Genomic DNA, 27,447 nt, shown 5'->3' with positions numbered 1-27,447 from the left:
ACGTTATCGCAAAGAACTACAGAGATTGAAGGAGTCGTGGCAAGGCTTCATAATGATGGAGCATCTGGGATGGCACAATCTAGGTTGCACCAGCCTTTAACTTCTGCACTTAGAGAAGCAATTTTGCCTCAGGTTCGATAAGTACCACTGGTTCTACAACATAAGGAGCCCCGAGTTAGCCTTCCGGACAAGTTTGATGATATGCGTTCCAAGTTTCAAAGATTCGTCAACCAAATCAGGTTGATAACAGTTTTACAGCCTAAATGCTATCCAACAGAGGAATCACGTGTTGGGCTTGTTAGAACCTTACTTACAGGACAAGTTCTATCATGGTTTGCTCCTTTGTTTAAGAAACGATCGTCCATACTTAACAACTTTGAAACCTTTTTGGAAGCATTTTCGAAAGCATTTGGTGAACACGACAAGGTTCGATGGGCTACAACAAAGATCCGGTCACTATAACAAGGGATGCGCTCTACATCAGTCTATGCATCGGACTTCAGGCAATTAGCATGCGACATCAATTGGGATGAAGAAGCGTTGATGAGTCAATTCTATTGAGGTTTGAGGGACGATGTGAAGGATTTGTTGTTAACTCTTCCTGATCCGCAAATGCTCAACGAAGCTATTAACCAAGCTGTGAAGTGCGATAATCGCCTATTTCAACGCCGCCAAGACCAACGTTCAAGACAACATACGGTTCGCCACGCCCCAACTATGTCGGCAAGCAGTGTGAATTCACATTCAGAGATAGAAGACATGCAAATTAATGTGGTACGTGTCAAATCCCTTATTCTAGAAGAAAAAAAGCGGCGTATGGAGGAAGGTCTATGCTTGTATTGCGATGAAGAAGGCCACAAAGTTGGAAATTGCCCCAAGAAGCAAAATTGACGTATTGTCAGGAGTAGGGGCACGTTTATTCAAGAAAACGAGGATGCCCAGCCACAATAGGAACCGTGCAGCTGGATAGTGAAACATCGCAACAACAACTAGGTTCCTTTCTTTCCGCTCAACCCATCCTTTGTTTTACAATCCCTTTGCTAATTGGCCCTCAAAAACTGAGAACCTTAGCATTATTAGATTCAGGAGCATTTTCTTGTTTCTTAGACGAAGAAGTTGCAAAGCGTCATAAGATCCCTTTAGTACAAAAATCCAAACCTATTCACGTTGAGGTCATAGATGGACGACCTTTATTGACTGGTAATGTCACCTATGAATCAGAACCTATAGAAGTGACGTTTAAGGGCCATAATAGTCATATTATTTTCAATATTATTAGAATCCCATCAAATCCTATTATTCTTGGTCTTTCCTGGTTGAAAAAGCATAATCCATCCATAGATTGGAAGTTGCGGAAGATGACCTTTCCCACAAAACCACCCAAGAACAAGTCTAGTAGAAAACCCCGAATAGAGAAATCCTTATTTATTGGAGCAAGAGCGTTTATAAGATCATCCAAGGAAGGCACACCATTTGTCATTTATGCGGCTTTAACTACCGGGGAGAAGATCTCGACAACAAGTATATCGGAGCAATATAAGGATTTTAAAGACGTGTTTTAAAAGAAAAATGCTGACATGCTATCAGAACACAGACCATATGATTGCGCCATAGACTTACAGGAAGAAGCACAACCGCCTTTTGGCCTAATTTACAATCTATCGCAGACATAGTTGGCGGAGTTGCGGAAGTACATCGATGAGAATCTAGCCAAGAACTTCATCCGTCATTCAAAATCGTCAACTGGAAGACCCATCTTATTTGTGAAGAAGAAAGATGGCTCATTGCGGATGTGCGTGGACTATCAAGGCCTCAGCAAGGTAACAAAGAAGAATTGTTACCCGTTACCCTTAATTTCTGGTCTCTTAGAACAACTTGGACGTGCAAGGATTTTTACAAAAATTGATCTAAGGGGAACTTACAACCTCGTATGAATCAAGGAAGGAGATGAATGGAAGACAGTGTTCCGTACAAGGTATGGCCATTTTGAATATAATGTCATGCCCTTTGGTCTTACCAATGTTCTAGTGGTCTTTCAACATATGATGAATGACATTTTTCGAGAGTACCTTGATGATTTTGTTGTCATCTATTTGGATGATATTCTGATATTCTCCAAAAATAAGGAAGAGCATGAAAAGCACGTTCGTTTGGTCTAGGAGAAACTACGCGAGCGAGGACTATATGTCAAGTTGGAGAAGTGTTTATTTCACTAAATAGAAATGGAATTTTTGGGGTTCGTTGTGACTATGGAAGGCTTGAAGATGGACCCCAAGAAGGTGGAAGCAATTGTGTCTTGGGAGGTTCCGAAGACGGTGAGAGACGTACATTGCTTTCTTGGCTTTGCCAACTTCTATGGGATCTTCATCAAGAATTACTCTCAAGTTGCTGCTCCTTTCACTCAGTTGACATGCAAGGATAAGCTGGAATGGGGACCTCTAGCGGAGAAGGCGTTTCAAGACCTGAAGATCGCATTTATTACGACTCCAATCTTGGTACATCTAGACTTTACAAAAGCCTTTTATTTAGAAACTGATGCTTTGGATTTTACTTTGGGAGTTGTACTTTCACAAATGGGAGAAGACAAGAAGCTCCATCCGATTGCATTCTATTCTCGAAAGTTCTCTACTGCTGAAAATAATTATGAGATCCATGATAAGGAACTTCTTGCTATAGTAGATTCTTTCCAAGAATGGCATCATTTTCTTGAAGGAGCTGCACACCTAGTGACCGTATACACAGATCACAAGAATTTGGAGTATTTCATGTCGGCTCGAGTTCTAAATCGACGTCAAGCTCGGTGGAGTATGTTGCTATCTCGGTTCGATTTTGTTATCACTTATCGACTTGGAAAGCAGCAAGGACTATCTGATGCCTTATCGAGGAGATTGTATCTTGTACCAAAGGCTGGAGAAGCAGCGTTTGATCAACAATGTACGACATTGTTGAAGCCAGAGCAATTTCAGCTTTGCGCTACTATTGTGCCAATTGATGCTGATTTCCTGAATCATGTACGTGCCGTGACCATTGAAGATTCAGTAGCCATTAATATGAAGCAGCGTACCAATGACGACAAGTTCAAGTTGGAGGGAGATCTTTTATACTTTGAGGAGCGATTGTATATTCCAAAAGGACCAGCACGACTCCAAGTTCTTCAATCTCGCCACGATTTTCCACCTGCGGGACATTTTGGATTCAACAAGACCTTGGAGCTTATTTCTCGAGATTTTTGGTGGCCTCAAATGTGGAAGGATGTGAAAGATTATTTCCTCTCCTACGACATCTGTTCAAGATCCAAGAATCCTCGGCATCGCCCTTATGGACTCCTATAGCCATTGTCGATTCCACGTCAACCATGGTCTTCAGTTTCTATGGACTTCATCACGGACCTTCTATCATCGAACTCATTTGACAGCATCTTTTTCGTGGTAGATCAGCTTATAAAGATGGCGCACTTTATTCCTTGCAAGAAGACATCGTCCAGTGAAGTCACAGCAAGGCTCTTTCTCGATAATGTGTATTGATATCATGGACTACCAGATGATATCCTATCAGATCAAGGAACCCAGTTTGTATCAAAGTTTTGGAGATCTCTCTTTGAGATACTGAAGGTGGATATCAAGCTTTCTTCGACTTTTGATCCTCAAACTGACGGCCAAACGGAACGGGTGAACCAAGTCTTGGAACAATACTTACAATGCAACATCAACTATTAGTAAGACGATTGGACCACATATCTGTTGCTAGCCGAGTTTGCATACAACAACACCCTCCATACATCGACTCAATATACACCATACTTTTCCAACTATGGGTATCATCCGAAGCTTGATTTATTGACTCCGTCAACAAATAACAATCCAGCAGCTGAAGGATTTGCGAAACAACTATCAGAGCTTCAAAATATGTTGAAGCTTCAATTACAATCCGCTCAAGAATCCTACAAGGCGTCTGTAGATAGATTTCGGAATCAAGTACCTACTTTTAAAATTGGAGATGAAGCATGGCTTCTTCGATAGAATATCAAGACCAAGCGACCATGTGATAAGTTGGACTATCGAAGATTGGGACCATTTATCATCAAGAAGCAAATCAATCCAGTGGCGTATCGTTTGGAATTACCTGCTTCTATGAAGGTACATCCAGTCTTTCATGTTTCTCTGTTAGAGCCTTATCGAGAGTGGTCTTTTCCCGGAAGAGTACAATGTCCGCCACCTAGTATTGAGATCGAGAATCACGAGGAATACGAGGTTGAAAAGGTACTGGATTCACGACGAAGATGGGGCAAGTTGGAATATCTTGTTCATTGGTGTGGCTACGACATTAATGAGCGAACGTGGGAGCCAGCTGAAAATCTCGCCAATGCGCCACAAAAGGTATAGGAGTTTCATCAACAACATCCTTATAAACCTAAGTCGGTTCGACAATAGCTTCCTTCTGAAGCTTGCTCACCCAAGAATATAAAAAAGGAGGAGAGCACCACCAAAATTCATAGTTGATGTAGTTATTTTCTCTAAGATAAAATAGAATTTTTTCAGTAGCCATAGTTTGGTCTTCTGATATGGATAGCCAAGAGATAGATACTATGCCAGTCAGATTATCTCAACCGACTAGCTCATGAAGGCGACCCCGAGATGAAGAACCGCCTACACCACGACGACGATGGAGGATACCGAGTAACCGATCACTGGTGATTGTATTTGAGTCCGAGTCTGCTTACGATGGTCAGCCAAAAGGCGTGTTTGCAGGATAATTTCATAATGAGGACACGGAAGTTCATGCTTCGTCAGAAGTTGAAGGAGTGGGCCACTACCGTTGGCTTCAAAGGCCGATGAACCACTTGCCTCGCGAACAACAGTTGGAATTCATAGCAGACGTTATCCGACAGATCTTCATTTTCTTGCGTTGGTACTGATCAACAACATTGCTTCTCAGAGACCTTGAAGCTAAAGGAGGAGGTGATGTTAGGGACATAATCTTTAGAACCTTCCAGAGACAAGTTTCTAGAACCTTCTAGAAGCAAGTCTCTGGAACCTTCTAGAAGCTTCTTAGTTGGTAGAAGATATTAGGGACATAGTCTTTAGAACCTTCTAGAGATAAGTTTCTAGAACTTTCTAGAAGTAAGTCTCTAGAACCTTCTAGAAGCTTCCTAGTTGGTAGAAGTTGCTTGAGAAGCTTCCTAAAGAGAAGTATATATTAGAATCAAGGCTGAAGAGTTCTTCAGTCTCGACAACACATCTCTTAGAGCTCTAGCTCACCTCTCTGGTGTTGTTCTCATCTGATTAATGTAGTTCTTGCCTGTTCTTCTTGAACTTCTTGTTAGATCTCGAGTCTGTATTTCTGTGTCCATGACAGTATATAATATTAATTAAATATATGATAAGATAGATACATTATATAATAATTAGAATCTCAATAATTTAAATAATAGATTTGTAACCTCTAAATACAAATTTAAAATATATCATAATTATAAAAAATAACCAAAAAAAAATCAAGATATTTAAAATTAAATATATTATAAATCTTAAAAATTTCTAGTTAAAGCTATATTATTTAATTTTCTAAAAATAAGTATCAACTCAATATAAATTTTAAAACTTATTAAATCAAATCCTAATATATCAATTAATTTTTAAAATAATATTATATTATTAATAAATATAAATTATTTAGAAATAAATCTATTATTAATTAATATTAATAAATGAAATTAAATTAGATTTAAAATATTACTATATAATTATTGAAGAACAAATATTTTGAAGTCACAATACTTAGCATCAGCAAGGTTTCACATAAAGAGTGTATGGAGTAAGATATGTCTCACTTCCAACACCCAATACTTATAAATAGTGGTTGCTGCCCAAAAAGACAACTTCCATTCTTTGACTTTTGTACACATGGTCTTAGGAACTTTTTGGCAACTCACTAGCCTTGAGGGAATCTTATGCCATATATTAATTATTCTTATCTTAGTCTTTGGATATTCCCTAGTTAATACTTTATCTTTTTGACTTTGACTCTTGGTCTTTGACCTCGACTTATATCCATAGGATTTCTTTTCTATATACCAAGAGTTGACCCTTTGACCATTATAACTAACCTAAGATAATATCCTCTATAACGTAATTTATTCTACATTCACTTTTACTTCAAGAATAATCTACCACAAGTTTCTATTAAATTTAAAAATTAAATATAAAAAAGTAGACAATTAATCAAAATTTAAGTAAAGTACAAAGAATAAATAAATCAAAAAAATATTAAAAATAAATAGATAAAATTTTAAAAGTACAAAGAGATTAGTTAAAGGATCCAAAATTAAACGAAATAAGAGAACACAAGGGATAAAAATCAATTATAAAAAAAAAAAGTAACATAATTTTTAGCAAAAACGTGCCATTACTTAACCATATATCAAACAAGGTTGCGATTGGTATCAAGATATTGTTAACTATGTTGTAACAAAAGTAAAATAATATTTCAAATAATCATAATGAGAATTATAATAAATTATAAAAAGACAATACAAAGCTCTAAACTTGTCACGGACACAAAATACAAACTTGAAATCTAATAAGAAGTTCAAGAAGAAGTGGCAGAACTAGATTAAACAGATGAGTACAAGAACAACACCAGAAAGGTGAGCTAGAACTCGAAGAGATGTGTTGTCGAGACTGAAGAACTCTTCAGCCTCGACTCCTATATATACTACTGGCCTATGGTTCTAAGGAAGCGCATCAAGAAGCTTCCCAAGAACTATGAAGCTTCTCGAGCAACTACCCAAGAGCTAGGAAGCTTCTCAAGTAACTTCCTAGAATCTACTAGAATATTCTAAGAATCTTCCAGAGTCTTTAAGGGAATCTTTAAGGAATCTTCAAAGAATCTTTAGAGAATCTTTGAAGAATATTCTAAGAGAATATTTAAGGAATCTTCTGGAAGTTTCTAGAGACTTCTTTCTAGAAGGTTCTAGAAACTTGTTTCTAGAAAGGTCTAAGGACTATGTCCCTAACATCACCTCCTCCTTTAGCTTCGAGGTCTCCGAGAAGCAATATTATCGTCAGTCAATACCAACGCAAGAAAATGAAGATCTGTCGCATAACCTCTGCTATGAACTCCAATTGTTGTTCACGAGGCAAGTGATTCAATGGTCCTTAAAGCCAACAGTAGTGGCCCACGCCTTCAGCTTCTGACCAAGTATGAACCTCCGTGTCTTCATTGTGAAATTGTCCTACAAACACTCCTTCTAGCTGACCATTGTACGCAGGCTCGACCTCAAATACAATCACCAGCGATCTGTTGCTCGGAATCCTTTGACGTTGTCGTGGTACAAGCGGTTCTTCATCTCGCGGTCGTCTTCGTGAGCTAGTTGCTTGAGATGACATGACAAGTGTATTATCTTGGCTATCCATATTCAAAGGCTAAAACAATAAGAACAAACTTGGGCTACTAACAAAGTTCTACGCTATCTTGGAGAGAATGACTACATCAACTATGGATTTTGGTGGTGCTCTCTCCTCTTTTTTGTTTTCTGGATGAGCAAGCTTCAGTAAGAAGCTATCATCGAACCGGCTTGGGTTTCTCAGGATATCGTCGATGAAACTCCTGTACCTTTTGCGGCGCATTCGCGAGATTTTTGGTCGGCTCCCATGTTCGTTCATTAATATCGTAACCGCTCCAATGCACAAAGTATTCTAATTTACCCCGTCTTTGCCGTGAATCCAGGATCTTTTCAACCTCGTATTCTTCGTGGTTCTCTATTTCTATGCTAGGTTGTGGACATTGTACTCTTCCAGAAAAAGACGATTCTCGATAAGGCTCCAACAAAGAAACATGAAAGACAGGATGTACCTTCATAGTAGCTGCTAACTCCAGACCATACGCTACAGGATTGATCTGCTTCTGGATAACAAATGGTAACAATCTCCGATAGTTCAATTTGTCACATGGCCGCTTGGTCTTAATATTTCGTCGAAGCAGCCAAACTTTGTCTCCAATCGTGAATTTAGATGCCTGATTCCGAAATTTGTTCGCGGACGCCTTGTAAGATTCTTGGGCAGTTTGCAATTGAAACTTCAATGTAGTTTGAAGCTGCGAAAGCTCCTTCACCAATCCTTCAGCCGCCGGATTGTTAATCGTTGACGAACTCCATAAGTCAAGCTTCGGATGGTATCCATAATTGGAAAAGAATGGCGTTTGTTGAGTTGACGCATGAAGGATGTTGTTATATGCGAACTCAGCTAGCGGTAGATATGCGACCCAATCATCTTGTTGATAGTTGATGGTGCAACGTAAATATTGCTCTAAAACTTGATTCACCCGTTCTGTTTGGCCGTCCGTTTGAGGATGAAATGCTGAAGAAAGCTTGATATCCACCTTCAATATCTCAAAAAGAGATTTCCAAACCTTTGACATAAACTGGGTTCCTCGATCCGATACGATATCATCTGGTAGACCATGATATCGATACACATTATCAAGAAAGAGTCTTGCTGTGTCTTCGCTTGACGATGTCTTCTTGCAAGGGACAAAAGGCGCCATCTTTGTAAGCCGGTCTACGACAACAAAAAAGCTGTCAAATGAATTCGATGGTGGTAGATCCGAAATAAAGTCCATGGAAACCAAAGACCATGGTCGGCGCGGAATAGGCAATGGCTGTAGAAGTCCATAAGGCCGATGTCGAGGGTTTTTGGATCTTGAACAAATGTCACAAGATACAACAAAATCTTTCACATCCTTCCACATTTGAGGCCACCAAAAATCACGGGAAATAAGTTCCAAGGTCTTATTGAATCCAAAATGTCCCGTAGCTACAAAGTCATGACGAGATTGAGGAACTCGGAGTCGTGCTGGCCCTTTTGGGATATACAACCGCTCTTCGAAATATACTAGATCTCCTTCCATCTTGAATTTATCATCACTAGCATGTTACTTGATATCAAGGGCTAGAGAATCTTCAATGGTTGCGGCCCGTACCTGGTCGAGGAAGTCAGCATCAATTGGTACAATAGCTGCGTTGAGCCGAAATTTCTCTAGCTTCAACAATGTCGTGCACTGTTGATCAAATGCTGCATCTCCAGCCTTTGGCGCGAGGTATGATCTCCTTGATAATGCATCGGACAACCCTTGTTGCTTCCCAGGCCGATAAGTAATAACAAAGTCGAACCTGGATAGCGACATACTCTACCGAGCTTGACGCTGATTCAGAACTCGAGCCGACATAAAATACTCCAAATTCTTGTGATCCGTATATACGATCACTGGATGTGCAGTTCCTTCGAGAAAGTGGTGCCACTCTTGGAAAGAATCTACTATAGCAAGGAGTTCCTTATCGTGGATCTCATAGTTGATCTCAGCAGCAGAGAATTTTTGAGAATAGAACGCAACTGGATGGAGCTTCTCATCTACGCCCATCTGTGAAAGTACAGCTCCCAAAGCAAAATCCGAAGCATCTGTCTCCAAATAAAAGGCCTTTGTAAAGTCCCGATGTACCAAGATTGGAGTTGTAGTAAATACCATCTTCAAATCTTGAAATGCTTTTTCTGTGATGGGTCCCCATTCGAGCTTGTTCTTACACGTTAACCGAGTGAGGGGGGCAGCAACTTGAGAATAATTCTTGATGAAGATCCGATAGTAGTTAGCAAATCCAAGAAAACATTGTACGTCCCTAACCGTCTTCGGAACTTCCCAAGACATGATTGCTTCCACCTTCTTTGGATCCATCTTCAAGCCTTCCGTAGTCGCGATGAATCCCAAAAACTCCATCTCAGTTTGGTGAAATAAGCACTTCTCCAATTTGGCATAGAGTCCTCGCTCCTGTAGTTTTTTGATTACTAGACGAACGTGCTTCTCATGTTCTTCCTCGTTCTTAGAAAATATCAAAATATCATCTAGATAGATGATAATAAAATCGTCTAGATGCTCTCGAAAGATGTCATTCATCATGTGTTGAAAGACCGCTGGAGCATTAGTAAGACCAAATGGCATGACATTATATTCAAAATGGCCATACCTTGTTCGAAATGCTGTCTTCCATTCATCTCCTTCCTTAATTCGCACAAGGTTGTAAGCTCCCCTTAGGTCAATCTTTGTAAAGATCCTTGCACGCCCAAGTTGTTCTAGAAGACCAGAGATCAAAGGCAGTGGGTAGCGATTCTTTTTTGTCACCTTGTTGAGACCTCGATAGTCCACGCATATCCGTAGTGAGCCATCTTTCTTCTTCACAAATAAGATTGGTGCCCCAACTGGCGACTTCGAATGACGGATGAAGTTCTTGGCTAGATTCTCGTCAATGTACTTCCGCAACTCAGTCAACTCCGTCTGCGACAAATTGTAGATTGGTCCAAAAGGTGGTTGTGCTCCTTCTTGCAATTCAATGGCACAGTCATAGGGTGGATGCTCTGGCAGCATATTAGCATTCTTCTTTTCAAAGACATCTTTGAATTCTTCATACTGCTTTGGAATAACCAAAGTCGGAATTGCATCTTCTCGAGTCGGAGTTGCGAAGATGACAAGAGGTGTATTTTGGTTGGCTTCCTTCATGAAAGCCCTTGCACCTATAAACAAGGATTTGTTTCTAGACATTATCTTGGCAGATTCCACCTTCAAGGAGTTTGTTGGAAATGTCACTTTCCGCAACTTCCAATCTATCAATGGATTATATCTATCAAGCCAAGATAGTCCCAAAATGATAGGACATGAAGGGGTCTTGATAACATTAAACACAATATTGCTCTCATGGTTTTCAAGACGTACCTTCAATGGTTTAGTTTCATGGATAACATTGCCCGAAGACAATGGTCGTCCGTCTATGACTTCTACATGGACAGGCTTAAGTTTCTTTACAAGAGAAATATTGTGAAGCTTGGCAAACTCTTCATCTATAAAGCAAGCAGATGCACCCAAGTCTAATAAAGCATCGACTTGTAGTTCTTGAATACCCAGATGTAAAGGTACCATAAAACAATCTGAAGGTTGAGCTGAGAGAAAGGGACCTTGATTAATTTTGGATGTTGAGATGTCCAGCCGCACGGTCCCTATTGTGGCTGGGCGTCCTTGTTTTCCTACATGCTTGTACTCCTGAGTCTTATTGTTTGAGGCTTCTGTTTCTTCCAACAATCTACAGCTTTATGGCCTGCTTCTCCGCAATATAAACACAAGTTTTGTTCAAACCATCGCTTCCTTTCCTCAACTGTGAGGGGTTTGAAACGTAGCGCATCAATTTGCATGGGTTCAGGATCTGTGGAGTGATTCTCTGGACCTTTTGAAAATATAGCAAATGCTCCATCATTTCTCCAGCCTGATCGTCTTTCTTGTCGTAATTCAAAGAGGCGGTTGTCACAAATAATTGCCTGAGATATAAGTTCTTCTAAAGTATCCGCCTTAGGCATGGTGATCAATAAGTTCTTGACATCATCTCTCAGTCCATATCGAAATCGTGTCATGAACGCCTTATCATTCCAATCAAGATCACATGTAAGTTGTTGAAATTCTGCACCATAGATTGCAGCAGAACGTGATCCTTGTCGCAGATTTTGTATCTTTCTTTCAGCCACTCTTTCTCGATCGCTATCTCCAAACGCAGCAGTAAGTCTCTCTATGAAAGCCTCTAGGTCGTACAATATTGAAGAATCCTTCTCTAATAGTGGAACAAACCAAGAGCGAGCATTTCCTGATAGAAGAGTACCTATGAAAGCAACCTGGGTAAATCCATTCAGATAACGAGAAGGGTATAGGCGTAGGTAAAGTCGTACTTGTTGCACAAAACCTCGGAAGTTGGCTCTTGTTTTGTCAAACTTATCTGGCATACTCGCTTTTGGTTCTTTCGTACTAATCCTTGAAATATCCATAGGGGTCGTATATGACACATGTCTTGCTTCACTCAGTCGAATAATCTCTTGTTGTAGGCTATGAATTTCGCGTCTAGCTTCTTCGGTCACTAGATCAATTTGAGGTTCTTTACTTGGATTGCGAAGAAATGCAATCTCCTTTCGTACACTATTCATAAGAGCTTGAAGATTTGCAAGAGTTGCCACTCTATTGTCTACTTGTGGAGATGCACTGTCTATGACCTGGTCTACTTCCATATTTAGAGAATAGATGGATTAAAATTTTGAGAGAAGAAGAAATTGCTAAGTCTCTTGGAGAAAATTGTAGCACTACCTGTCACTAAAACCTACTCGGAGAAAAGAAAAAAAACACTAAACGATTTCAGTTTTAGAGGAGGGTAATCCGCAACCTCTAAAAATGCCTCAATGCTTTCGAGAAGAGGGGTAATCCGCACTCTATCAAGAAGGCAAAGCTCTGAAATCGATGTTAACAGTCTTTTTTACTAGCTATGCTAAACAAAAAGAAGGAATTAATATCAGTCCAAGAGAGGGTAATCCGCAACCCTTAGAACGCTCAAGTATCTCCAAGGAAAGGGGTAGTCCACTCTCTGCCTCAAAGAACTAAGCTCTGATATTGTGATTGAGAAAATATCAGTTTAGAGGAAGGTAATCGGCAACTCCTAAAGCGCTAGAATACCTTCAAGAAGAGGGGTAATCCACACTCTACTAAGAAAGAACTAGCTTTGATATCTCAAGTTAGTGCAGTCTCGACAAACTGTCACGAACACAAAATACAGACTTGAAATCTAATAAGAAGTTCAAGAAGAAGTGGCAGAACTAGATTAAACAGATGAGTACAAGAACAACACCAGAAAGGTGAGCTAGAACTCCAAGAGATGTGTTGTCGAGACTGAAGAACTCTTCAGCCTCGACTCCTATATATACTACTGGCCTATGGTTCTAAGGAAGCGCATCAAGAAGCTTCTCGAGCAACTACCCAAGAGCTAGGAAGCTTCTCAAGTAACTTCTTAGAATCTACTAGAATATTCTAAGAATCTTCTAGAGCCTTCTAAGGGAATCTTTAAGGAATCTTCAAAGAATCTTTAGGGAATCTTTGAAGAATATTCTAAGAGAATATTCAAGGAATCTTTTGGAAGTTTCTAGAGACTTCTTTCTAGAAGGTTCTAGAAACTTGTCTCTAGAAAGGTCTAAGGACTATGTCCCTAACAAAACTATCTAATTTCAAAAAAGAAGAAAAAATAGTATAAAATATATTAGGAGAAATAGTGCTCTAAGGTAATTAGAAACATCATGTTTTTTAGTTTATTGCTTACTAAGAGAAGAGAGGTTAGTATAAAAATAAAATAATATTTAATTATTTTTATTTTATTAAATTATATATAAAAATAGAAATAGAAAAAGATAACTACTAAATATTATAGTAGAACATACGTATTATACACAAGAAGACAATCTAATAGTAGCATTAAATTCCATAATTCTAGTTTGAAAGAAATATGCATAATAAGATATGAAATCTTCTAAGAAGTTCTTTTTTTAAAATTACTATTTTTACAAAAAAGAATGAAGATGAGGATTTTTGTCTTAAAAAAAATTATTTCTATTGTATACAATAAAACTCTTGAAAAAAAAATTGGATACTAGTTAAATGGAATTTTTATATTTTACAAAATAGTTATCAATTTGAATCATATAAGTTGAATTTTTCATCAAAGAAGAATAGAAAGAAAATAAGTAAATAAATAGATTATAAAGACTTAAACTAAGCTTAAATATTTTGTCCTACAATCAAGACTAAATTTTAACTATGAAAAAATATATATATATACATATGATATTAAAATTTAAAATAATTAATAATTAAATAATTCTAGAATATATAAAAAATTATCAAATCTAATAGCACTAAAGCTAGGTTGAAGAAGAAGCAATAAAATACATAAAAAGTCAGCATTGTTTAAAGAAGTTTAAGATTTATGTCAAATTTATCATATAGAAATATTTTTTTCATCCAAATGATTGTTGCAACTAAATGCACCAATAAACTTAATAGGATCTTATTCACACATATAAGTATGTGAAGAATAAGTTGAATTCATAGTATTGGAACAAGAACTAGTCACATTCAAATATCAAAAAGATGAAAATAACTTGCATTGTGCCACACTTCTATAGCAAGTAGATAAAGACAATTATCAAATATTTTACTGCAAATTATAAGCAAGAACTTAAGTTATAAATAAATACTTTAAATGTGGATCGTATTTGATGGTCAAAGTTTTAAAAAGTTCTTTAAGTTTAATACAATTTTAAAATACTTCAAATTTATCAAAAATAGATTTTAAAATATTTTCCTAATAAATAATAATTATAAATTATATTATAGAAATATAAATGTATTATTATTATTATTAAAATTAAAATTAAAAGAAGAAAAAACTGAATAAAATTAAAGAATTAATTTTTTTTGAATATGAATGTAATTTAGTCAAATAATTGTAATAATATTTGATAGGAAGACTTAACTTTTAAAGAAACATAATTAAGACCTTAATATATGTCTTAATTTTTATAAAGAATTGATTGCAATAAAATAAAAACTTAATTGGTTGATTAAACTCATCCAAAGAATGGTAATAAATCCAATTCTTAATATAAAGATGTTAAGTAATAAAAAGAGTAAAAATACATATATTAAATCATGCTACCTTAAGTACCTAGTTGATGGCTCTATAAAAATATGCATAATTGATACCATTGATTTTTTTAAAATATATTTTAAATTCTAAAAGAAAATATATTTTAAAAGATAATTAATATTTTAAAGATAATTTATTGAAATTAATCTATTTGATTTAATTAAATTAAGTAGCAATTGAAAAGAATCTAGTAATAGATGTGGATGATACTATGTATATTTAAATTTACATTTATAAAAAAAAATTAAAAATGACATAAGAGATTCCAAGAACAAGAAATAAATAAATAAATAAATAAAAATAAAAACAAGAAAAATAAATTTGAACACAACATTATAAGTTAATAAGTTTGAAAGATGGTTTAGCATAGTACAAGAGTAGGAACAATTCTCTTGTAAGAACCACACTTGTAAATAATAATAAGATTGTTATACAATGTAGAATTATTTATGTCATATGTAAGTTTTGTTAAAACTATTGTGTACGATTGTATGTTATAAAGTTAAAATATGAATAACAATTAAATTTCTTTTTTTTTCATTTTTTCATTAAATAAAATAAAAATAAAATGAAATAAAAACACACACACAAACACAAAACACAAAAACAATATTATAATTTTATAAAATCCTTAAGAAGATTAGATGACTAAGATATAAGAATAAGTGTATTAATTGGTTGCAAAATTGATTTTAACAAAAGAAACATTCCTAAAATTGTGTATATCAATATATATATATATATATATATATATATAAGTGAACCGTTTTGTCAAATACAAAACAATTGAATGGCATTTAGATAAAAAATAGTCTTTCTTGTAATGTAATTTTAAAAAATAATAAAATACATAAACAAAGTTGATTTCATTTTAAGACTTCACTATGATCTTATTGAGGTCTTGGCCTAGAGTTATAGAATTACTCTTGTTATATGGATGCACCACATCAAGATCATATTGAAGTCCTATTCTAGAGTTGTAGAGTTATTCTTGTCATGTGGATTCAAATCTGCCCATATTTGTAACTGCTGCTACAAACTCATGTTTGATGGTTTTGTTCCTGTAGCTTCTACCATATATTCCTTCTATGATCTGAAGCAGACGCAACTCATGCATGTTCAGTCTGTTGACAGAGAACTTTTTTGTCCAACCCTTCCATCACAAACTATTCAAGGAAATAAATCCAACCCAAATAGCAGTACAGATCCACTTTCTTACTCAGTTGTAGTTTGCTTGGAACCATTCAGATCTAAGGCTGCTTGATAGTGGCACCCTAACATGCCTAACACTGTTCCAAGGCATTCCTACTGGAGAACTACTCTGTTCATCTCTGCATGGGGTTTCACATCTTTCATTACTTGGCACACAAACATGAATTTTTATTGTTATTTTAATTCAGTCACTTAAAATTAGCACTGGAGGAATGGCAACTGTTGATTTTAGTGTTTCATTCTGCAACAATTGTTTCTGTATCTAGCTAAGTTTAGCATTCATCTTGCAACATGAAGACATGAATATATAGGCCATACAGTAGGTCTGCAAGAATCCTATGTCCAGATAATCAGATCGCATATAACCACCAACTTATCAATGGCATTGCAGTTCGAGTATTACTTTTCTTTTTTCTGCACATCCTGTTGAAGACAAATCCGTTTAATTTAAGTATGCGTTGTCAGTTGGATCCTGAATTCTAAAGCTCAAGAAGAAGCAAACCTTCATGAAAATAGATCCAATGGTGACGCGGTCTCTGGATTCCTTTTTTTCAATGCATCCTGTAGTTGTGTTCTCTGGTTATGCTGCCTGCAACAGACCGAAAATCTCAGTTCCCTCTTTATCTATCACTCCTTATTTTTCTACCGGGACAATAGGTAAGTGTTTGAAAGATTCCATGATAAAATCTGTTAGGTCTGCATGGAAAAAACAACGTAGAACTTGCTTCTGATAATAGGTTTGCGGTGTATTCCACAATGATAATGAAAAGAGAAGCAACAGAATATTGGCCCAAATTATCGTGCTCGCGACTTGTGTGCCGAAATGTGGAACGGACCGCTGCACTCTCAGCTACTTTGGCTAAACCGGGGGTATGGTATTGTCAAAATTTTAACCCACTGCTTCTAAGCCAAGCGACATGAACCTGATGGATTCACACGGACTTGGGGCCCATTAGATCCTCCACCGATGCTGACCTAGCTCAATTGAACCAATCAGCTTAGCTAAAACTGACACTAGAAAATGAAAATGACAAAAAAAACAAGGGGAAGAAGCAGAGGTAGTTCATGATCAACCAATGACCCAATCCGATCCGATCCAATCGGATCTAGGCTTCTCATTTCCACCAGCCGGCATAACTCCCCAACATCCACTGGGAAAATCCACCCCAAATCATCGCGGCACTCCAACAGCTACATCAGCTTAACGAGTTTTTCTTTTCTTCTTTTTTTTAAATAAAAACATTCTGAAGAGTGAAGGAATAAATAATCCCCCAAAATAAACACTTCCGTTTCCTGATCAGACAGTTGCCTTATCTCGCCCCCATCCATACTTTATTGCTGCGCCCTCAATCCTTGCCACCTACACTTTCCTTCCCTTCCCTTCCCGTCCTCTCCTTCCTGTTCATTCTTCAATCCCAACTGGGAGGGTCCCAGTCCCAGACACGTCGTCCCATTGGCACATTTCCCACGAATGGAGTGCGCTCATGATGGATGCTGTAGCCCAATCACTCGCTACTGCCAGGCAGGGATTGAAGAAACAATGCCTTGCCTTGCCTTCCCTTCCCCTCCCCCCCTCCCCTCCCACACACACCCTTTCGGATTGAAGTACCAGACATTTCCCCACCCTCATTAATTCATGAGGGACAAGGAAGGAAAGGAAAGGAAAGGGAAAAAGCAAAGCAAGCAAGACCAGGGACCAGGTCAGCGAAGGGAGGGTACTAACCACACTGCCAAACTGTAGGGTAGGTTTAGGGTAGGGTCGGACAGAATAGTGGGGGGGGGCATTATTGAAAACGCGGCACCACCCTTAGCTGCTTACACTAACTACACTAATGTGCCTCAGGGGAAGTAACCAGATTCATTCAAGGACGGAAGTTGACAGCAGCACCACCACCGCAAGGGTGGGTTAGGGGAAGCCGTGGAGGCCGTGCCCGGGCGGGCATTCTCTCATCATCGCTGGAGGCGGCTGCCTGCTTTACTATCCAACCCGACGGACCTACCTACCTACCAAGTGGGGCTTACTGGCTGGCTCAATGGCTGGCTGACTACAGGTAGATAGGTCCTAACCCTATCACCAGACAGACCGACTCCCGGCATTCCGACCAACCTGCCCAGAACCAAACAAAACAAAACTGAAGAAGCGAATGCCCGCTTCTTCTTCTTCTGAAGACGACGCCGCGACTCGTTGGCCCCACTCTTGCGTCGATCCCTCCACCACCCCTGTCCCCCCCTCCTTTCACATCTTCCCCCCAGGGACATGAGCGGGTCAAATGGGCAATATGCCGGGTCTAGTCAGCTTCTCCAGATCGCCCGTGGAAAAGATCTCGGAACTCGTTCCCCTAGGGTAATGCCATGTCACCCCTGGAAAAACCCTACTCGCGATTGTTGACTCTCCCTTGGGGGATTGAATACCCCTTACCACATATCATCAATAAGACGACATTTACCCCTATCCACCGATTCAGTTGATTTTGGGGCGGCTGTTTGGATTCGCAGGGATAGGTCCTGATGTCAATTTGGTCTTTGGGTGGTGTTGCAACGACGCCTCACTTTCTCTGAGCAGGGACAAAGGAATTTTTAGTTTACTTTTTGTCCTTTATATCCTTCTTCCTTTTTCTTTTTTTCTTTTTTTTTTTTCATTTGAGGGGCATCGGATAAATTATTGATTTTACCTTTGGGGGGGGGGGTTATTGTGCCACGCTGGCATATTCAAAAATTTATCATTCTTATGTTTTCTGATATTTTGTTGAACTTTTCAGCAAGCTTCCAGCCGGATTTTATTTAAATCTTGAAGTTAAGAGTTTTGTTGCTAGCATGGCATTGTTTGATATTTTTAGCTGTTAAATTACTCATTAATCTAGAATTAGTTTTGGGAAGGATCTCTATAAATTATTCAAAATTAATTAATAAGTTCAATGCCCATCATCAAAAGTTAAATCGTGTTGGTTCAACAATTATGCTTGGAACATTGTCCATTAGTATGATCATTGTTGCAAAATGACATGTATTTTGTAATTAAATTGTATGTTACATTGATTTTACCATGTTTCTAAGTTCTTTGGGATTATAATACACATCTCAATTCCATAAGGCTTCAACATTGTTGTACCGTTTTTTTTAGAACTACATATGACATGAAGTATTCTTGAAAAAGTACAAGATGTCAACCATAATTTTTGTATAATAATTCAAAGAAATTTGCATAATTTTTTTTACTTGGAATAATTAAGCACATTGAAATATAATATTATAATCATTAAAAATATATATAATTTTTTTGATAACTTTAATGAATTGATTATGAATATGACAAGATGGATTGAATGTATTTAAAACAAAAGATGTGAATATATTAATGAATAATAAAAAGAAGTTAATGAAGGCAATTTCAAATGTGTTGTGCAGTTTTACACTGACAACATATATAATGTAAGGGATTAAGGTCAATATTGGAACTTTAATGTCACTTATCTTAGGGGAATGTTAAATAGACCCAAGTTTTTACTAAGTCAAACCACCCATCTTAAACATCATGAAAAAAATAATGACCTCTAGATTCATTACACCACTTTTGAATTTGCAACCAATAAAAATCAACCACATTCATCATGATTATCATATTCTTCATCGAAAATGGGTCTATTTTGTAAAAGCATGGGTCTATTTAACATTCTCTTTATTTTATCAGTTCATAAAAATATGTATAAATATACAAATGTAAAAATGTTTTAGATCAAATGTTTTAGTATATTTTAATATTATCCTTAAATATTTAAAAAAAGTACAAGAAGTATATAAATTTTATTATTTTTTTCTAGGTATACATTTTATTTGTTGTTTAGTAATTTATTAATGCAAAAAGCTTCCAAAAACCAATATTTCTAAAACTTTTTTATTTTGAAAATAAGTCAATAAAATAGATAAACAAAATTAGTCATAGATTGATTGGAAAAACATTTTAGTGGAATAATAGTCTATTGTTTGTATATATGTATGTATATCTCTCTCTATATACATATAGATAAGAAAATAAAACTTATTGAACATGTTTAAATTATGCATATTGTACAGTAGTTTAAATTAACCAATGTTTATAATTTCCATATCTTCACAAAATTCTCAACCAAACTATTTACTAAAACATTTGACCCAAAACATAAAAGATTTACAATAATATGGTGTTTGATTTAAACTGAATTTTACAATTTCATACTTGCTTCATATTATTATACAATTCAGTTTGAATAGTGAACTTACAGATTAATCATTTAAATATATTTGACAAAAACACAAAGAAAAAAAATATTAAAGAAGTTGCATTAAAAAAAAATTGTAAAAAATGTGTTCATCATAAGCCAAATTTTCTTTCATGAAGTTACATGTTATTCATTTGATTCATGGCTTATAAACTGTTTGAAAGGTATAAACAATGAAGAAACCTGACAAAATCACATCCACAACCTCATCATAAGTAATAAAGATGCTCCATCATATTCCTTCAACATGGATTTATGTGGAGTTTGGCAAACTACAAGAATTTATTGGGCTACAAATATGGATAATGAAGATGTTGTCCATCACGCCAACTCTTCCAAACCAACAAATGGGACAAAACTATTTTGATGTATTTATTTATTTTATATTAGAGCCACTGTCACGTGGCATTCTTTGCAATCCATTCTCACTTCCTACGTGGCAATTCTTATTGGCGCAAACATCAAACCCTACAAATAGAAACCGCTTCTCAAGCTCCGATGTCTCCGGCCTCCGCTTTGTAGGCCTTCTTTTCTGGTTTCCCCTTCAATGCGAGTGGAAGCGGCGGTCCTGAGGTTGTGTGATATAGTCGATCTGAAGCTCACCCTTCTCCCTCGCGGGGATCCCCGCATCTTCAAGAATGTCAGTCCATGGCTGCCATCCGAGTGAGCGAGGGTCGGGAATAGATTTCGAAGAATTAGGGTTACGTCAGCGTCAGCCTACAAGACCAGAAAAAGTCAGGTGTGACCAGCGGAAGGCCCACCCGCTTTATCTGTGCTGGTAGTAACTCGGAGTCTGTGGTGCTACAGGGAGTGGCTGCCGGGGCGCCTCTGACTGTTGCCATTCCCAGATTCAACGGTTGCTGTGAGTTAGGGGGTTGTTTTTTCCCCTTCTCTCCTTTTCTTTATTTCTTTTTTCGAATTAGAGAACCGTGAGCTAATCTCTCACTTTTTGAGCTGCTGACAGGTATGGACTGTTGGCCAGCCACCGTCTCCAGCATGCTCACAGCCATCTCAATGACAGAGGTGATCTCAGTCCCCGCTTCACTCCCACACGTTTTGGCTTCTCGGAAGAAGGGAGATGAGTTCCAACCTCTCTACCTCGCATACTCTCTTGCTCTTTGTGTCGCAGCATTGGATGCTGCTCCCCCAAGACTTCTTGTGACTGGTGTATGAGAGAGTGCTCAAGCAGAATCTGAGTCGGCGCCTCCGTGTGCAGTGCCCTACTTCGTGTTTTGCTGTGCTTCTTGTGTGTGGAAAATGCAGAACTCAGCTAAGGCGGGGCAAGACGGGGCAAAGTCCTCTCTCTTCTTATTGGAAGTTATGATGTCGACAATGCAGACCAGTTCCGAATTGGAAATCTTGATTCTCTGCATCGAATTCTGTTCTGCCTGCACCGATGTGCACCAACAACCACAACGAATTACTACACTCCAATGCTGCCGAAGGGTCCACTTGGTTTGCCAAACCTTAAGTTGATCGTGGATCACAGCTTAGCCACTTGTTTTAATGTTAGCAGGATAAAGCACACATACACGAGCGCACACACACATTTATAGAAGAAGTTAGATTTGACTTTTACAAATGTTTATGTAAACTGAACATATGAATACGCTGTTACTGTTATTCTTAACAAAAATATGAAACACTGTTGAGGAACACATTAACGTATATATATATATATATATATATATGTCTTCATGTACACACTCATGTGTATACATGGTCCAAAACTTGTAACTAAATGGATCTTTACATCAGTTGTTTTTTCTTATTCATAATTGTTGATGCGTCATCTTACTTGGCCAGTACATAGGTATATATATATATATATATATATATATGTATGTGTGTGTGTGTGTGTGTGAAAATAAAGTTTTAACATATTGTTTCAATAGTACTAATTTATTGACAAGTGTATAGTACATATACTCTTCTCAATTGAAATTAAAACCTCCCAAAGAATATCAATATAATACAATTAGTATGAAAGTAACATATTATTCATGAAATTGCTGATTTGTTTCACCACAGTGATGCTATGAATTTACCAATTACCTGATTTTTGAAACGTTATTCGAAATAATTGTAAACTAATTAAAATTACTAATCATCAACTTCTAATTTTTATTGTTACATAAAATGTTTTTAGAATAAAAATAAAACACGGACTTTAGAAATAAAACACCTTGTCTGTGTGTATGTTTTGTGTGTGTTATTACTGAAATAATGGCACATTTTGGTTTTCAATTATCTGAAGATGAATGATTAAAGGATTCTGACTAATATTCAACACACACTTCAGTTATTCATTTTCTCAAATTTTTACCCATCCACCACAATTCTCCATCCTTACCTTCCTATTTCATTTGAGTAAAGAAGGGAATAAAAGAAAAAAATAAAAAATAAAAAATGGTTGCATTGAAGGCCCATGCACAACATGTCAAGTGTCTTGGTTTTCATGCTACAATTGCATCATACATGATAAGTTTGTAAGATAATTCCACATTCAACTCTTAATTAACTTATACTCGAACATGGATGTTATATTCACCTACACTGCCACGTCATCAACACAGAACGACAGAATGATGCTTAAATACAGCACTCAGACAGACAGACAGACACACAGACAAATAACTCCCTCTCTTTCTCTGTAGTACTCTCCTCCTGTCTCTCGCGTATTCACTCGTTCATCCACTCCGTGCTCATCAGCCATTCATCCACTCTGTGTCAATCCACCATTCATCCCCATTCGTCAACTGTGCTTGGGCTTGGGTGCCCGAGGGGTAGGCGTCTGGCAATCCACTGTGAGGGGATTCTGAACGTGGATACACGTTCCATTACTTGCTTGCTTTGCCACGGCCTCACAAAAAGACCACACAATCAGATCTTGAGGGCTCGCATTTCCATGGGGGATCTGCTGTTGCAGTGGGCTCAGAAGACTTGGTGATCCCCCCCCCCCCACTTACTTTGCAGCTTGGTTTCATGCTCCATTTCAGTCCCATATTTGACAAATAATATTTCATCCATCAAGGCTCTTCCAGAGCAGTGGAGAAATGAGTTGCGGGTTTACAAGCACAGTCCATTCTGTGAAGAATAGCTCTGTTGGAGTTGATATCCAAAGGGAATGCTGATTGTCTAAGTATTGGGCTGCTTTAATATACTACAATCATCAATTGTGGTTCAATGTAAATGTTGTACTTTCAAAATACAGTATGTTGGTTTCAATTGTGGTTCAATTGTGGTTTTATGACAGATTTACAGCAAAAACAGCAGTGACATCTTGAACATACATTAGTCATTTGGATGTTTTTCACATTTTCGAATTTGCTTACGTACCAAGTTCACACAACATAATATTTTCATAGTATCATATTGGATTTGAATGCATTCAGAATTTAAAACTAACTTCATAATTTTAACTATGATCTGATACAATTTTTGTGAGCGTGAGACACACACACACACACACACACAATATATATATATATATATACACATATTTATATATGTATGAGGTCATGCAAGTTTTGACTAAACAAAAAGAAATCTTTTGTAACGTATGAATGGATTTATTTTTTCTTATTCTGCATAAGATTTTACTTTATTACTCATGTCCAATATTGAATTTGTATTTCTTATTATTCAAAAGCACTTGTAGTGAGTGGTGTCATTGTAACATCCTTTACATCTTTTGGTGTTTAAAAAACACCAATAATATATGTCATACCATTTTATTTTATTTTATTTTGTTTTTTGAAACAAAAAGATTGGTTTGAATACATGCGCCAAATTTGTAGGATGATCCCAAACAAAATTGTTATCATTGCTTGGTGATATGGCATCAGACAATTATAGAAAAAACATTTTCAATTGTTGCAAAAATTGAAAAACATTGCAGAGCATGTGTAAAATAACATTTGGTTCAAATTGGTGTCAATGTTTATTGAAAACAATAAAAACAAAACAAATTCATAGTAGCCTTTAGAAAAATTGGTATACTGTTTGATATTGACCAATGATGGTGTAATGATGGAAAATTGCACTAAATCTTCTGCCTCAAATACCGAGGAGAATTCTACTACACAAAGACTCACTAATTGATGAGTTAATTCTTTGTTATAACAAAATTTGATTACTTCATCACAATTTAATCATTGTATAATGTTGAAACTCGAAATTATTCCAATCTAAGAACCAAATTATTTCTGGTTTGTATATCTTATCTATTAATTGTGATATTTTTTTATTTTTTATCTGTTAAATTGAACAAATCCGGAATCTTATTTAGGTCTACTTCTAATCAAATAAAAGATAAACTGATTGCAATGAATTATTTAATAGAACAAAATAACTCACATGCAGATATTTTGAATTGTCATGATGAATACTGGACATTTGTAGAATTTGTCAAATAATACATGTAGCTTTTATCCATTAATATTTCTATTAATATAAGTTGGGGATTGATTTTGTAAATCTTGGTCAATTTCCAATTTTTTACATGTTTATGAAGTAATGATTATATTCCTTGTTTTTCATCAACCTTGCATAACATGTAGCATTGTTTTTATTTATTGCCTTTCATGTAAAGATTTTTGGATTCAAGTTGGGAGAAATTCTTGAGATCATCTTTAAGTTTTTCTTACACACAATTACACAATATAGCTGAATTTTCATTAGCTATATCAAAGCCAAGAATCGAAATAGAAAAGCAAACTGAAATAAACTAGATAGTTTTAAGAGAATAATAGGTATTAGGTTTATTTATTTGTTTACCTATTTATTTCCCTTGTGCTATGTAAAGAACAAAAAGAAACAACATTTCAAGTCAACTTCAAGGATTGGTGAAAGGCTATAAGTCTACTTTTTTCTTACTTGAAAATCATTGCGTAACAACAAGAAAATCCATGAACGAAAAAGTGGGTGCATTATCATACATATATGCATGTGTGTTTTTACTTTGTTTTTTTCATTTTTTATTTATTTTTTGTTTTTAATGTTGTACACACTATTCAGATCAGGGAATTAAGCTAACCTTTTTTCTTTGATATAATTTTCCCCATTGTATTTCCTAATTTTTTTGTTCATGTATGTTAAATAATAAAAAGGGTCCTGTAGTGGGACAAGGTACAAAACTCAACTCCTAATTGGGGTGTCTTCTCAGACTTTGACCTAGAAACACAAACCGGTTGGTGGAGTGTAGAGATCCCGAGCTACACTTCTCAGTTTTTTCCTCCTCTAAAAAAGACCCCATGCCGTAACACCCATCGCCCAGTTTCCAGAAGCAAAATCAGAAGACAAATGCTTCTGTAGCAACAACAAATAGCAGCAGCAGAAGAAGAAGAAGAAGAAGAAGGGAAGGAGCGACAGTGAAAGAAGCAGTAGCAGAAGCAGCAGAAAGCAGAAGATTTGGCAGCTGCAGGGCGGGGATGCGCGAGGGGCAAGATTTGACTGGGGATCCCAAGGCGACGCTGCGATCGCAGAGGCGAGGATAAACTTCGGGGAAGAAAACAAAAGAAAAAAAAAGAAAAACACCCTCAGAATATGTTGTGTTCTCGCCTTACGAACAAATGGATGAAAGGATGGGAAAGGGGAAGGGAGGGGGAGTGATCCGCACAACTATTTGATCGATGCAGTGCGATGCGATGCGATTCGATGTGGTGTAGGGACAAGTAACAAGCACCTCTGCTCCGCAGTACGCAATCTTCCCCTCCTCCTCATGCCCTCCCCGCCCCCCAAGCCCACTCTAACTTTAGAGCCACCCTTTCCCCGTGTTCCACAACAGTAGCAGCAGCAGCATCCCCTCGTTATCCCACTCAGATTCCCTACTTTCCTATTACATTTCTTCGTGTCTTTCTATGCAAATTCAGCACCAGATCCACTCCTCTCCATCCTAGGAGGACCAATTTCGTCGTCCCTTTTTCCTGTCTCTCTGCATGCATGTCTGTCTACATATCTCTCGCTCTCTCTAACCAAATATAGAATTTCTCCGCCGCTCTATCTGTCCCACTGATGGCACTCCCCTCCCGCTCCCTATCCCTACCCTGGATGCCTTTTTAGGATTATAATTAGAACCAACCAATCTGTCTCCGAGTTGCGGGTGCTTCTACTTCCATTTCCTATTCCCATGTTTGCTGCTTCTGTTTCTTTCTGAAAAGGTAGGTGAATGACTACAGAAGGATAGCTCAACTCTTACTGTTATTTAATTTAATTTAATTTAATTTTTTGTTTGTTTGTTTGTTGTGTGTGTGTGTGTGTGTTTGTGTGGAGGGCAATGGAGAGAGAGCTTCTGTCTTCTATGATTCCGTTCAACCTGCTTCGAAGGTTCTAGATCAGGTGGGAAAATGGGGGATGGAAGGCCATGTTCGTAGGTACACACACCCTCTCCATTGTACCCATCTGCTGCTTTCTTGGGTAGATGGATGAACGGGAGGATGAATGAACGTATGGATGGATGGATACTATAGGACTCAGATATAATGTGACCCCCCCCACCAGGGCCCAGGAAACAAATAATACTGAGCATGGCAGCATGCTAGTAGTAATAGTAATAGTACTTTTATTTTTGTATTTGGACTGGTCCTACAACTTAGTACTCGGACTGGGGGGGGAAAACACTTTTTTGGGTCTTCAATGGTAACAAGGCAAGTACTCCTTCTTTTTCCTTAGAAAAAAAAATACATTTATATATATATATATATATAATGAAATGCGCTCAAAGTGAAAATAATACTTTCTTTGGTGCGTGTGCATGTATGTGTGTATGTATGTATATATATATATATATATATAGTCCTCTTATTGAAGTCTATATTTCATGTAGAACCTTCTATCATTCTTTTTGGGTCTTCATTCCTTGTTTATTTTTGTAAACATATTTTAAATTTCCTTCTTTAATAAGAAAATAGTGATGATATATAATAAGATTAGAAAGTGGAGTCAATATCAAATGGGACAAAGGTGATGTGTTGCAAGGCTGAGACAACAAAACCCACATGATTGTTTAACAAACACAGAAAAGACTTTCCTTTGTTATTACACCTGGTCACATTCATTTTGGGTGGAAACCCCCCTTTGATCACGCAGCAAACACATGAACTGCCCTTTGCCTTTGCCTTTCCATTGTTTGTTTTAATTCATTTCCCCTTCCAATTTCATCGAGTTGATGTTGAGAGGCTCTGGTTACCACTCTGATAGCAAATGAATCCTCTCTCAGCACAAGTGCAACTCTGTGTTTCCTGTCCCCCCTACTTTCTATTTCTCGATTCCAAAGAAGGACAAAAAGGGAAAACTAAATGAAGCAGGTTGTTGTAGGATTTCCGGCTGGCATCTATCCCTACCAGGCAAAGGCAGAAATTAACTGAGGGACATCAGAATTGAACTCTCTCTCTCGTGTACGATATGATTCCAGAGTGACAGAGATCC

At 37.1% G+C, this 27,447-nt stretch overlaps 2 long non-coding RNA genes across 5 annotated transcripts; both read left to right on the top strand.

Moving 5' to 3' along the window:
• The first annotated feature begins 20,293 nt into the window (after nucleotides 1-20,293).
• On the top strand, nucleotides 20,294-21,804 carry LOC149989252 (uncharacterized). Of its 3 annotated transcripts, none has more exons than XR_016502907.1 (2): nucleotides 20,294-20,881; nucleotides 20,984-21,804. It is a non-coding gene; the product is annotated as an uncharacterized LOC149989252 (long non-coding RNA). The 3 variants fall into 3 exon arrangements; XR_016502908.1 differs by having other exon boundaries at nucleotides 20,294-20,893; XR_016502906.1 differs by having other exon boundaries at nucleotides 20,368-20,758.
• A 262-nt stretch (nucleotides 21,805-22,066) lies between these two features.
• Nucleotides 22,067-26,830, top strand: LOC141045398 (uncharacterized). Of its 2 annotated transcripts, XR_012217521.2 has the most exons (4): nucleotides 22,068-24,230; nucleotides 24,827-24,941; nucleotides 25,187-25,717; nucleotides 26,293-26,821. It is a non-coding gene; the product is annotated as an uncharacterized LOC141045398 (long non-coding RNA). The 2 variants fall into 2 exon arrangements; XR_012217520.2 differs by having other exon boundaries at nucleotides 22,067-24,230; nucleotides 25,187-26,830.
• Nucleotides 26,831-27,447: the final 617 nt, after the last annotated feature.

This window comes from Physcomitrium patens, chromosome 5 (assembly GCF_059467195.1).
Source record: "Physcomitrium patens ecotype Gransden chromosome 5, ASM5946719v1, whole genome shotgun sequence".
In the NCBI taxonomy this organism is placed as follows: Eukaryota; Viridiplantae; Streptophyta; class Bryopsida; order Funariales; family Funariaceae; genus Physcomitrium; species Physcomitrium patens.
Note: the sequence above shows the minus strand (reverse complement) of the source record. Positions and strands in the feature narration are given on the sequence as shown.